Source organism: Saimiri boliviensis, chromosome 4, assembly GCF_048565385.1.
Source record: "Saimiri boliviensis isolate mSaiBol1 chromosome 4, mSaiBol1.pri, whole genome shotgun sequence".
Taxonomy (NCBI): Eukaryota; Metazoa; Chordata; class Mammalia; order Primates; family Cebidae; genus Saimiri; species Saimiri boliviensis.
This window is the reverse complement of record NC_133452.1, coordinates 43708360-43721319: the sequence shown is the minus strand read 5'-3', so window position 1 is coordinate 43721319 and position 12960 is coordinate 43708360. Positions and strand designations below refer to the sequence as shown.

The 12960-nt window shown below is 41.3% G+C and overlaps 1 protein-coding gene across 6 annotated transcripts in view; it reads left to right on the top strand.

Moving 5' to 3' along the window:
• The window catches only part of NCOA7 (nuclear receptor coactivator 7), a 172098-nt gene that overhangs the window by 132566 nt on the left and 26572 nt on the right, over positions 1-12960 (top strand). The gene's annotated exons all lie outside the window — the stretch shown is intronic.

The window sequence follows — 12960 nt, the reverse complement described above, 5'->3', positions numbered from 1 at the left end:
GCTTTGGAGAATAGCTGGGGGCCCATTTTCACCGCAGACTAAATTAATCCTTGCCAATGGGTGCTGCACACAGTGTTTGGGAGTAAGTATGCAGAAACAGTGATGATCCCAACCTAAATGCCTGCAGGGGCTGTGGAAGTGGGTGAAGGAAGCTTGAGGCCCGGGTTAATTATAGAGCTCCTTCTCTACCAGCAGCTGCTGTGGACCTCTGCTGCTAGGTGGGAACGGGAACATGGGCCTGGGGTGTTGCCACATCTTCTCATCTTTTTCAAAAAGGAAGCCAAAATATTGATTAAATGTGTTAAATCTCCCCAATTGTTAAGTATTGTCCACTGTTTAATTTTAAAGATCGTGGGCAGAGCAAGGAAAATATATTTACTTCTGAATCCACCCAATGGGCTGCCAGCCTGAGGCCTCTGGCATTGAAATTAATATAAACTTTAACTTTTTATTCATTTCTGAGTGATCCTTTTTATAACTGCAACTGTTATTTTGAGCTTTCTCAAAAGTATGTTCCTATTATTTTTGGTGAACAAGAACAAAGAGTATTTTTCTTTTTAGCTTTATTGAGGTAGAGTTGACAACTTAAAATTGTGTATTTTTAAGATGTTCAACCTGGCGATTTCATGTATGTGTACATTGTGAAATATATATCACAATGAAGCTAATTAAAATCCTCATTACCACACAGTTAGTTACTGTTTTCTTCTTTTTTGGTATGTATGGTAAGAAGACTCACTAGCAAAAAAAGGACCAGTCTACAATATATTGTTAATTATAGTCACATTGTCGTACATTAGATCCAAAGAAGAGTAGTTAGTTGGTTTGTAAATAGTGTTTTTTTTTTAATATAGACACACTAAGACCCTTTAAAAATGGACATTATACCTGAGTATTGCTAACTATTGGTTTGATTTGGAGTTTTAGAATATGAAACTGGAAGAGACCCTACAGTGTAAGGAAAATTACCTTTTTCACATGAGGATTTCCAGCCAGGCCATTAGGACTGGATTTTAAAAGGCAGTAGTTTTCCAGCAGCAACCTCAGTGGTGAAAAATGCTTTGCCCTACTGGGCTTCTGTGGCTGTTTTCAGAATGGGACCCCCAGAGGTTTTAGACACATGTGCCTTTTAATAATTTATAATGGACAGTACAAGTGACCAGTGAAACTGCACGAACGTGCATTTCAGTACTTTCTAGGCTCATTCTTTTCTTCCTTTCTTTACATGTCCTCTTTCAGTATTTCCCATTCTCTGCGCCATAATATACTCTGAGGTATGTTTTTAATGTAATAGCTATTGCATTGTTTAATGGTTCCTGCTTATCAATTTTAAGTCAGGTGAATTTAGGGATTATATTTTGCTGTGTGTACCCCCAGTTTCTTTTCCTACCAGTCAAGCAGCTTTTGATAGGGCAGTAATGCCTTAAGTGCTCTAGGTTATTTTGATTGCATTTGTTGGTTTACAACAATATAAATGGCAATGAGGTGAGAGTTCCCTTGACCCCCTCATGGGACTTGCAACAGGGATGGGGACTTGTGATAGAGATGGCTCCTTTACTCAGCTGCTGCACTTAAACCCCTTGCAGGAGGGGGAGCGCACAGGTGATCAGATACAGGAGCTGGGGCTAGTGCCTTTGGGCACCAGTGGAAATGAACCCTCTACCAGCCCATGGCAACAACCCCTAGGGTTGCCATGCCCACTGGAGCCCCAGAGGGCATGGTTTACAAACAATGCTCTTTTAGTGTTTGCCATCCATGGATGGCCAAGTGTTAAACTGGCTTAGTGGAGGGTCAGGGTGACAGCCTGTGTCCAGCATCCAGGAAGAATCAGATCACATGGATTTGAAAGATGGTGAATGTAGAGATTTTACTGAGCAGTAAAAGTGGCTTTCAGTGGCATCGGGAGCTGGAAAGGGGATGGAGTGGGAAGATAATCTTCTCCTGGTGTTTGGCCATACCTGGCTGAACTCCTTCTGACTGTCCCTGGCCAAACTCCTCTCTGACTGTAGTCTCCGATGTCCAGCTGCTTATTCTTCTCTCAGCATTCAGGCGCTTCTTCTTACCTCTCCTCTGCTGGGCCACCCCACTCCTCTGCCAGTAGAGCTTGGGTTTTTTATGGGTGCAGGGTAGGGTGCGTGGTGGGCCAAAAGGCAGCGTTCGGGCGGGAAAACAGGAATGTGAAGTTCTCATTTAGGGACACAGGTCCAGGCTTGAGGGTGGAACCCTTGCAGAGACCCCACCCTTTTTTTACTAATATTTCTCTGCCTCCTGTCCATATCAGCAAGATTTTAGATCCTCATGTAGAAGAGACTTTCTAAAAGACCTGTCCAAAAGTAGAATGAACTTCCTTGCATATTTAATACTCCAGACACTGATAGGATGAGCTAGGTTTTCTTATCTTCATTTTAGAAGCTCAAAGAGGTTAAGGAACTTTCCCAAAACCTCCAGCTAGTAACAGGTGGAACCAACTTGGGAGCTCAAGTCTTTGACTTAAAAATGTGTGCTTTTTAAACTTTAAGTCACAGCTATGATTTTTTTTTAAGTGGGGATGGAAGAGAAGCAACCATAAATTAAATCCCACTGTAACTAGTAGTGAATCTTGTTTAATAAACTAGATTGTAATTATACCTGAAGTCCATACACCTAAGGCGTAAATGGTAAATAGAAATATGGTTTGTTTCAAGCATCAACTCTTCAATTTTTCATCAAGTTTTCAATCCTTAAGCCCTGCAGCTTCGGGAGTGACAGGCTTTTATGAACTAGCAAAACCAGGATAGTAGAAGTGACTTTTTACTATTTCCTTTAGGAAAATATTTCTCCTCATCTCCTACCTTAGGAAAATATTTCCTAAAGGCAATAGTAAAGCGTATTGTTTAAGACCATGAACTGACCTCATGTTCATCCCAGGTCCACCCCTAAAATGCTGTGTGACCTTGGGTGACTTAATCTGTATAAGCATCTGTTTCTTCATGCATTAAATAGGAATGATCGTAATGAGAATAAATGAGCATGCCCATATATTAAATGAAAATTAGTTGCTGCTGCCGCTGCTAATACCTCTCCTTCAATCTGCAGTGCTTTGTTGCCTTAGTTAGTTGCTGCCTTCCAATGAACTATCATTTACCTCCTTTGAATTTCTTCTTGAGAGATGGCAATTCTATCTGCTAAACAGGGATTTGTAATTTGAATATTGTGTCTCCTTTGGGATAAATCCCTAAAGGAGCCTGGTATTGAAGATAAAGAGACCTTTGAGGCATGTGAGGAAATCTGATTAAGGCCAAATTTATAATTAAACAGAAAACCTAAACAAAGCCTGAGTGCCAGCTTTTAGATGTGTTGATTTTGTGCCTGGCAGAGCGTGTATGGCAGGTTTCTTCCCATCCCCTCTGCCATACCTGGGGTCTGGCCCTGACCATCTCCTGCCTGGATCACCACTGTAGCTATAGGAACAAAGCCTTTATTTCTAGTTGATTCTGTCTCTTCCTGGCCTTCTCTGCTTGGCACCACAGCAGTCCTCAATCACAGATGTGCCCATGTCTCTTCCTGCTAAAGCTATGAACATGTTGCCTCCTCATGCCTGTGGCTGCCTATGGCAGCTTCAGCTATTCACACACATCCCCTTCCTCACAAATATCCCTAGATCTACCTACCATCTGTACTACTGTTTACTTAATGGTTGTCTTTAAAGGACTTAAGTCGTAATTTTCTTTTTTTACTTACTCTTCTCCTGAGTAGCCATATCTGTGAAATCAGAAAAAAAAATATGCTAGTTGTTCTAATTTTTACTATCCTTTAAGTACAAATATAAGTATTAAAATATGTTCTTCTGCATACCCTGTGAAGTCACTGGGACTGCCCCGCCACACTTCAGGAAACAGTGGCCACAGGCTGAGGTCCAAGTATTTTATCTTATGCCTGGGACTTCCTGTGACCTGGTGACCCACATGCACTGTCTTCTTTCTCCTCATCTCCTGCCTTTCCATTAAGCAAAGGATAGGTCTTGTTCCTTTATTCCTCCTGTCAGGAATTCCTTCCCTGCCTCTTGAGTCCCTGCTCAACACCAACATCCCAGCTTCGATGTCCCTCAGCCTTTTTCTTGGCACTGTGCTGGGAGTTTTTTTGGTTTACTCTCCACCACCCAAGCACCCTGAGGCAGGGCCTGAGTGTTCTGCATCTCTGTCCCTGTTGCAGAATCCTTTGTCAGAAGTCACCGGTGACCTGATAACAATGTCCTCCTTTTTCTCTGCCACATCCGCTCTGATCTCACCGCAGCCTCCCCCTGCGCTTCAGTGCCATACCTTTGCATGGATTCCCTCCAGTACAATGCTGCTTCTCCCTTCTCCTATAATGGACTCTTCTGCCTCCCTCAACATGTGGTTTAACCATGGCCCCTGGGAAGTCTTCCCCAACCCCAGCCTTAGAACTTCTCCACTGGGCTTACTTTGCCGTGAGTCTTAATAAAAAAGAAAAAGAAAAAGAAAGCAGTAGTGTGAGCAAAGAGCCAGAATGGACGCTGGCTGCATTTTGAAGAGTGGTACAAAGCTAAGGTCGCAACCAGCCCCAAAGAGTTCAGATTTATTCCAAAACCTATGGGGAGACATTGGAAAAATATTACAGGCAGTTGTGGTGAAGTGCTCAGGTTTGCATTCTGTGAGCTCGATTTTACCTCTCTGCTTCCTCCTTAAATATTTGTGGTTTCTTGGGACCCAGTACTTGACCCAGTTCTCTGTTGATGGGTGTTACCACACAGCCACTGTGTCAGCAGCAGGTAGCAGCCAAGGTGACTGTAATTATTGGTAGTTGTGTTGGCTCATCCATCAGCCCTGCATAGTATCTTGAGGTCATGGAAGCCCAGAGCAGCTCAGTGGTTCTTCCAAACCACAGGGTGAGTTGCAAAGAGCTTCCAAAAAGCCACTGCCAGACCTGCCAAGGTTAAGTCGGGTGATGACTGAGATACCGCTGATGTTCACAGTGGGTGATCTTTGAGAAGATCAGCGTCACTGAAGTGGAGAGGGAAAGAACAGAATTTTAAAACTCTGCCACCTTCCAGAAAATACCTGAGCCAGGTTCGATTTCACAAAGGGCATATATATACAAAAACAGAAGAATTTAGGAATGAAAAGGAATTGGGGAAATCTGCCAGCCCAGATGTCATCAATACACTCTAAAGGGAAAGTGAGGTGTGGGAAGGACTTTGGAAAGAAATAACATCCAGATAATTTTTTTTTCTTTTCTTGTGTTTTTATTTTATTTATTTATTTTTTTCATTATCTTTTTTTAAATTACATTTTAGGTTTTGGGGTACATGTGAAGAACATGCAGGATTATTGCATAGGTACACACATGGCAGTGTGATTTGCTACCTTCCTCACCTTCACCTATATCTGTCATTTCTCCCCATGTTATCTCTCCCCACTTCCACACACCCCAACCTTCCCCCATTTCCCCCCAACAGACCGCAGTGTGTAGTGCTCCCCTCACTGTGTCCATGTATTCTCATTGTTCAACACCCGCCTGTGAGTGAGAACATGCGGTGTTTGCTTTTCTGCTCTTGTGTCAGTTTGCTGAGAATGATGGTTTCCAGGTTCATCCATGTCCCTACAAAGGACACAAACTCATCGTTTTTGATGGCTGTGTAATATTCCATGGTGTATATGTACCACATTTTCCCTGTCCAGTCTATCATCGATGGGCATTTGGGTTCGTTCCAGGTCTTTGCTATTGTAAACAGTGCTGCAATGAACATTCGTGTGCATGTGTCTTTATAGTAGAATGATTTATAATCCTTTGGATATATACCCAGTAATGGGATTGCTGGGTCAAATGGAATTTCTATTTTTAGGTCCTTAAGGAATTGCCACACTGTTTTCCACAATGGTTGCACTAATTTACACTCCCACCAGCAGTGTAAAAGTGTTCCTATTTCTCCACATCCTCTCCAGCCTCTGTTGTCTCCAGATTTTTTAATGATCACCATTCTAACTGGTGTGAGATGGTATCTCAGTGTGGTTTTGATTTGCATTTCTCTAATGACCAATGGTGATGAGCATTTTTTCATATGTTTGTTGGCCTCCTGTATGTCTTCTTTTGTAAAGTGTCTGTTCATATCCTTCACCCACTTTTGAATGGGCTTGTTTGTTTCTTTCTTGTAGATCTGCTTTAGTTCTTTGTAAATTCTGGATGTCAGCCCTTTGTCAGATGGGTAGACTGCAAAAATACTTTAAAATTATTTCTTTATTTTTATCTTTTGGAGACAGAGTCTCGTTCTGTCGCCCAGGCTGAAGTGCACTGGTGTGATCTTGGCAGACTACAGCTCCACCTCCTGGGTTCAAGAAATTCTTGCCTCAGCCTCCAGATAGCTGGGATTACAGGTGTGCACCACTATGTCTGGCTAATTTTTGTATTTTTAGTAGAGATGGGATCAAGACTGCTTGAGGCCAAGCTTATCTCAAACTCCTGGCCTCAAGCAGTCTTCCCACCTCGGCTTCACAAAGTGCTGGGATTACAGGCATGGGACTTATGGATCCAGATGAAGAAGATAGGGGGCTGGAAAGGTTGCAAGGTGGTGGGGGTTGGAAATAATTGAGGAAATTAACCATGGAGTGTGACCATCAAAAGTATAGAGAAGAGGGTTAAAACAAGTTAAAATGCAGTTACTCCTTTTGAAGAAAAGGAGTGCTAAGAGAGATGACAGAGGGAACCCATTTTAAGAACAGTACAGTAGAGAATCTTCCATTCCGAGAGGGGGCAGGTCGGAGAGTGGGGTGACCTTGAGAAAACAGAGGTTAAATAGGTACTGTGTAGAGTAGGAAAGAAAAACAGCTACAGGTGAGTATGGAGCTGCACCAAGAGAGGGTTTTTCCTAGCCAAGGTTAGCTGCCTTTGTAGTGGACCCATTAAGCCCAAATAAGCAAACCTAGCTACATTCATCATCCCAGGAGAAGAGCTGGAAAGATGATTGTTTGTTTCTGTGGGAAAGAGTTTGGAAGGGGTGGTACAGAAGGATCACTGCTGTAGGCCTGCCTCTAGAGGGCACTGGTGAGGGTGAGCCTGAAAGAGAGATCCTAAAGTCTATGAGCCCAGGAGAGGCTGAAGGCTGGGGAGAGAGGAGGAGAGGTCAGGGTGGGAGCAGAGCTGGTATAGCCAGAAGAAAGACGTGGGTGAGATGGAAGGCAGAGGGATCAGAAGGGGAATTTTAGAACTTGAGGTCTGTTTCCAGAGGGCAGAGTTGAGTTCTGGGAACTGACCCACCAGGAAAACCAAGTGAATGAAAAAAAATTTCAATAATTAGGTTAAATAAACAAGGCAACCCTAATCTAGAAGGAAAAAAGATGAAGTCATATCCTCTCCCCGAAGTAAATTGTAAAAATAGCATAAACAAAAACAGAGAATTGAGCAGGAGAGCTGGGAAGAGGGACATTGACTCCTTGTACATGGGCTCCAGAGGACTCCGAACTTAAGCAGATTGCTTCCACATGCATCTTAATGTTCTCCTGTGGGACAGGCCATGTCCCTTCTTCATTCCTCCTCCTTTTCCCTCAGAGGCATAGCATGAGGGCCCTGTCTATGTGAGAGAATGAGGGGTTATTATACAGAGGCTACCGTTAAAGGAATTTGGAGTCTGCCAGTGCCCCAGACAACTCAGAGGAAAGAAGACCAAGCAGTTCCCAGCAGAGTGCCCCATTGCAGATGTACCTTTGAGGTCTCCCATCTCACCTCCCCTGAGGCTGCCCAAGGTTGGGGTGACTCCGTTGACTGCAGAGACAGAGCCTACCACCTGAGCAACTGGGGAGGCATTCGGGTCGGTTTCCCCTTCTCGCTCCCCAAACACAGAGCACAGCAGTGACAGGCTGGCCCCGCTGGTGCTGAGTGCCTCATCAGTAGAAGGTACAGGAGCAGGAATTACATGGACTGGGCTGCATGTGCCCTAAGGGCCACCCGGGACATCTCATTAATACTCCTTTAGATTTATTAACAAAACCCAAAGCCAAGAAAGTAATTGGTTCATACTGTGACATGAGATCTCTGACAGTGGACAGACCCAGAAATATTCCTGCATCCTTGGACTTAGGATTTGTTTAAAAAAAAAAAAAAAAAAAGCGGTAGTTGGGAAACCAGCTTAGAATTACGGGAACGTTTCTGGGGATGGGGTGCTTGGGCACATTATTTAGTCTTCCTGGCTCTCAATTTCCTTAACTTTAAATTTGGCACAGTAATCATGCCTTGGAGAGTTATTATGCAATGTAAGTTCCTTGAGGCAGGAAATCACAGCTTTTCTTTTTAGGGTAGATGGTGTATTTTACCAGCATTGGTTAAAATGTAAGGTTGCTTTTCTGCTTAATGTTAAGTGTTTACAACTTTAAGCCTCTATTGTGTGACATTTTGAGAGTGCTTTTTCCCCTTCTCTAGAGACCTTCCTCTAATGTTAAGTCCCAAGAAGCCCAGTGCTTACTCGGTTTAAAAGGCTGGCCGTGGCTGCTGCAAAATAGTCCAGTCTGGGAAGAAGCAAACCCAGAGCCTAGATTTTCTACTCACAGAAAACCCAGCAGTTCTAAAAGAATAGGCTTGGGATATGTCCCCTTACCTGGTCACCCCAGATTCCTGCCCTAGGCTGAGATATTTCTTCTAGAGAAAATGGCACCAGCAGGTAAGAATGCTTTATGCCAAAATTGACACCCCACTACACTCCATCGCACATCTTCTTGTTAAACCTAAGAAACTCACACAAATGCATATGCAGTCATTTCCTTCCATAACATGCCAGCAGTGGCAGGGGGCTTGATCCAAGTTTCAGAATCAGTAGCACATCATGCCTCAATTTGTCTGCTCCCAAAATGGTTATGGCAAAACCCGATCACTTCTCCAACCCCTTGGAGAGTTTCCCTTCAGTAACAGTGGAATGGAGAAAGGGATGTGGTCTTTTTTCTGTGGACTCATCTACATTAAAACCACCCAGTTCATCAGAGAAGCTCTAATAATATTGAACTTCAGAAGAGGTGGTATTAGGCATTTGATTCCTCCTCAGGAAATCCTGCAGACTTTACATAAATCTTCCTTCTCTCTGGACTACTACTCCATCCACATTCCCAATGGGTTGTAGGAATGAGTGATCTTCATCAAACAGGTAAACTCAAACAGGTATACTCAATCATACCTCTCTTCAGATTAGTAAGTCCTACTTACATCTGCATAATTAAACAGGACAATACAAAGCATGTCCCTGAGAAACCTGATGTTTTTGTCACCAGAAAGGGAAATGAGGGACAATTGCTAAGATAGTGTCTCTCCCTGTAATCTTAACTGACCTGCACTTTTCACACTTTACAATTTCTTGCAATGTGTAAGAAGAAATGAAAGCTTAACTCTAAATCTGATTGATTTCTCATTCCCTTGCAGTCTTGCACAAGAATATTTGATTGCATGAACTCAGTATTTCTCAGAACGTTTCCTCTTCACTCCATGTCTGTGCTTATACAAAGACTTCCCCAAAAGAGAGTAAAATGTTAGAGGAAAAGTGAGCCATGCCTAATGGAAAGTGGGTCCAAAAAGTGATAAAAATGTGTCTTCTGTTATAACTAGAAAATTAACTGGGAAATGGTTCAGAAACCGCTGTGGAATGAGAGGAGGACTTCTTAGTGTGATAGAATGGTGATTGCCACCTCAGGAGATCTAGTCCTGGCTATGATCCTGACGTTTTCATTCAGAGCCCTCATTCTCTGATATCTAAGGAAAGTTAGCTGAATTAAATGCCATCCAGTGTCCAGCTCTAACATTTCAGAAGGTAGGCTTCATGAAGGCAGGGTCATTGGCATACAGTGGGTGCCCAGGAAGTCAAGGGAAACAATGCTCTCTAGACAAAGACCAACAGGAACACACCTGTAATTGAGTAAATCGGGTTGACATGTTGCAGTAAGGGAGAACACATACCATAGGGAACCGTGGGTCACCTCAGTAAGAGGATGCTAGAAAGGAGGTGTAGGATTTAGGTTTGTGTTAGGTGATTTGCAGGAGGACTCAAGGAAGCAGGGCCTTGCTCTAAATGGGATGCCGTCAGGAAATAGAGGTAATTTTAAGATTGGGTATTTTATTAAATCCTATCTAGAAGGAAGAAAGACTAATGCTGTAATTGAGAAGGAAGCACAGTCACTCTCATTACCCAAATTAGGGGGACATTTGTTCATTTTTGTGGCAGGACAGTGTTCGTGTTTTTGTTTGTGTTCAGCTCTAATTGCAGAGTTGTTTTGTTTTTATGTGATTTGGCATGGTCATAGAATGGCCTTATTTAGTGTTGATGTTCTGGAAAATTATGGTAAATAGGAAAACATCGGGCATAGCTGTGAATGCTAAGCCAGCCCTTAGCAACACCAAGGCCTGGCTGACCGTACCAGGCTGGTTCTCAGACATTAGGGACTACATGCCTTTTTCTCTCAAGTTAGCTGGACAGAAACTTATTAGGAACCAACTTATGCCCATACATTTTATCCAGTGTGGCTATGCACGTAATATATGTTTCCTTTTCCAAAAGTCATAGTGAAGCATAGTTGATTCTCAACTCTACTTCAAAATATATATTTAGCATGGACTGGATTTTCAAGTATTAAAAAAACTAAGAGATTTATAATTGTATATTTATCAAACCTCTCTGGAGTGGTGATATATTTCACATTCTCGAAGTTAATTTTTAATAGGGGAGTTCATTCTACATGGCAAAAATTGTTCAGAGATTCGAGAGAGAGAGAGAGAGAGAGAGAGAGAGCTGATGGGAGGACAAAAATAATATAATCCTTATACAGAAGAATGTGAGGTATATATATGAAAATGACAAGTGAGTTGTTCCTCTCACAACACAATCCCACTTCTGAGAATGTTTCCTGTGGCTTTACCTGTACACGTATGAAATGACTCACATTCAAATTTAATTCGTCATAGCATTGTTCATTATGGTACACTCTTGGAAACAATCCAGAGAATAGTTACATAAACTATGGTAAATCCAGTTAGTAAAGTACTGTGTAAGCTGTAAAATAAAGAAGGAGGAAGCTGTCTATATACTAGTGATACTAGTGTGGAAAGCTATCTAAGATATATTGTTAATGGAAAAAAGCAAGATAGAGAATAATAAGATTAAAAAATATACGTTCATATTTATATCTACATAAATAATACTACAAATGTAAGAAGTGAATAAAGTGATTACCTAGGGGCTTGGGGTAGACAGGGATGAGAGTAAGAAGGAAACTTCTTATATGCCTTTTAAAATATAATTTTGGTGTTTGAGTCTTATAAATGTACTACCTATTCCAAATATTAAAATAATTTAAAGAAAGTTAGATATACAATATCAGATGTCTTCCTTTAACCCCATTCCATTTCCTAGAAGTAACCACTTTGATCTGTGTCGTTTATAGCCTTTCAGAGTAGTCCATTGTACAACATTAGTCAAGGTTCTCCAGAGAAACAGAACCAAAATGTGTGTATTATACACAGAGCTGTACATTGAAGAATTGGCTCGTGGGATGGTTAGGGCTGACAAGTCTGAGATTTTCAGGCCAGGCTGTCAGACTGGAGAGTGGGAAAAGAGTGGGTATTGCAGTATCAAGTCTGAAGAAAGTCTAAAGGTAGAATCCTTCTTCCTTAGGAGACCTCCGTTATCTTCTCTTAAGGCCTTTGTCTGATTGGATGAGGCCCACACACATTTTGCAGGGTAATCTGGTTACTCAGAGTCTACTGATATAAATGTTAATCACATCTTAAAATACCTAAATAGCAACATCAAGCTGGTGTTTGAGCAAAAGCTGGGTATCATGGATGGCCACACCAAGTTGAAACATAACCATCATACCCAAGTACAATCATAATATCTGTATTTACTTTTTTAATAGAAATGGTAACCTGTCATATACACAGATACACACCTTGTTTTAGGTGACAACAGTCCATGTTTTGAAGGAGAACTCTATAAAGAAATACACCTTTAAAGTATAAGAAAATTGGTAAGTCTGTACTGTGGGGGAAAAAGACATGATCAATGTAAAAAGGGAAACAAAAGCTTGGAAACACAATTAATAGTTGTTAATGCTCAACTCACGTAAAGACTCCTACAAATTGAAAAAAAGAAAAACATTGATCACAAAAGCCAGTTCACAAAAGAAAAACTTCAACCAGGAAGAAAATATTAAAAATATTCAAACCCCTACCACTCAAAGGAATGCAGACAGAGTCAGGTAAAACTTTATATAAACTCCTTTTAACAAAAAAGGATAAGCAAGGTTGTTATGAAACTTAAGACACAAACTGCAATGCTGATGTCAGAGCAAACTAGTCAGCCTTTCAAGAGCTGTTTGGCAGGATGAATTACAAGCTATAAAATCATGCCCTTTGGCACAGCAATCCTTTTCTGGGAACTAATCTTGAGATAATTCAAACCATGGTAAAAGGCATACACTGTATGGATATTTACTGTCACATCATTTATACAATAAAAGAAATACAAACTAAATATCCTGACAACATAGAAATACAAGCTAATTGTGGTTTATTAATTTCATGAAATGTAACTTAAACATGACTGCAGGACTAGCAACATGGTAAAAGTATATTATATAATGTTAAATACAACAATTATGTTTTGGCTCTGATTGCAATGAAAAGAAATCTGTATAAACTATGTACACATGTGGACAAGAACAGACAGGAATTTGGAAACCTTAAAAATGGCTTGATCTGTTGGGATGTCAGAATTTTGGTGGTATTTCTGTTTTTGTTTTAGTCCTATTAATATTGTTACAATTTTATGTAATTATAAATTTTTAAAATTATAGGTTAACATTGTCCCAAACAGTAGCCTCAAATTTGAATTATCATTTAGTGATTAGAAGATACTTTAAGAATCACTTGATTAAGCCGGGCACAGTGGCTCACGCCTGTAATCCCAGCACTTTGGGAGGCTGAGGCAGTTGG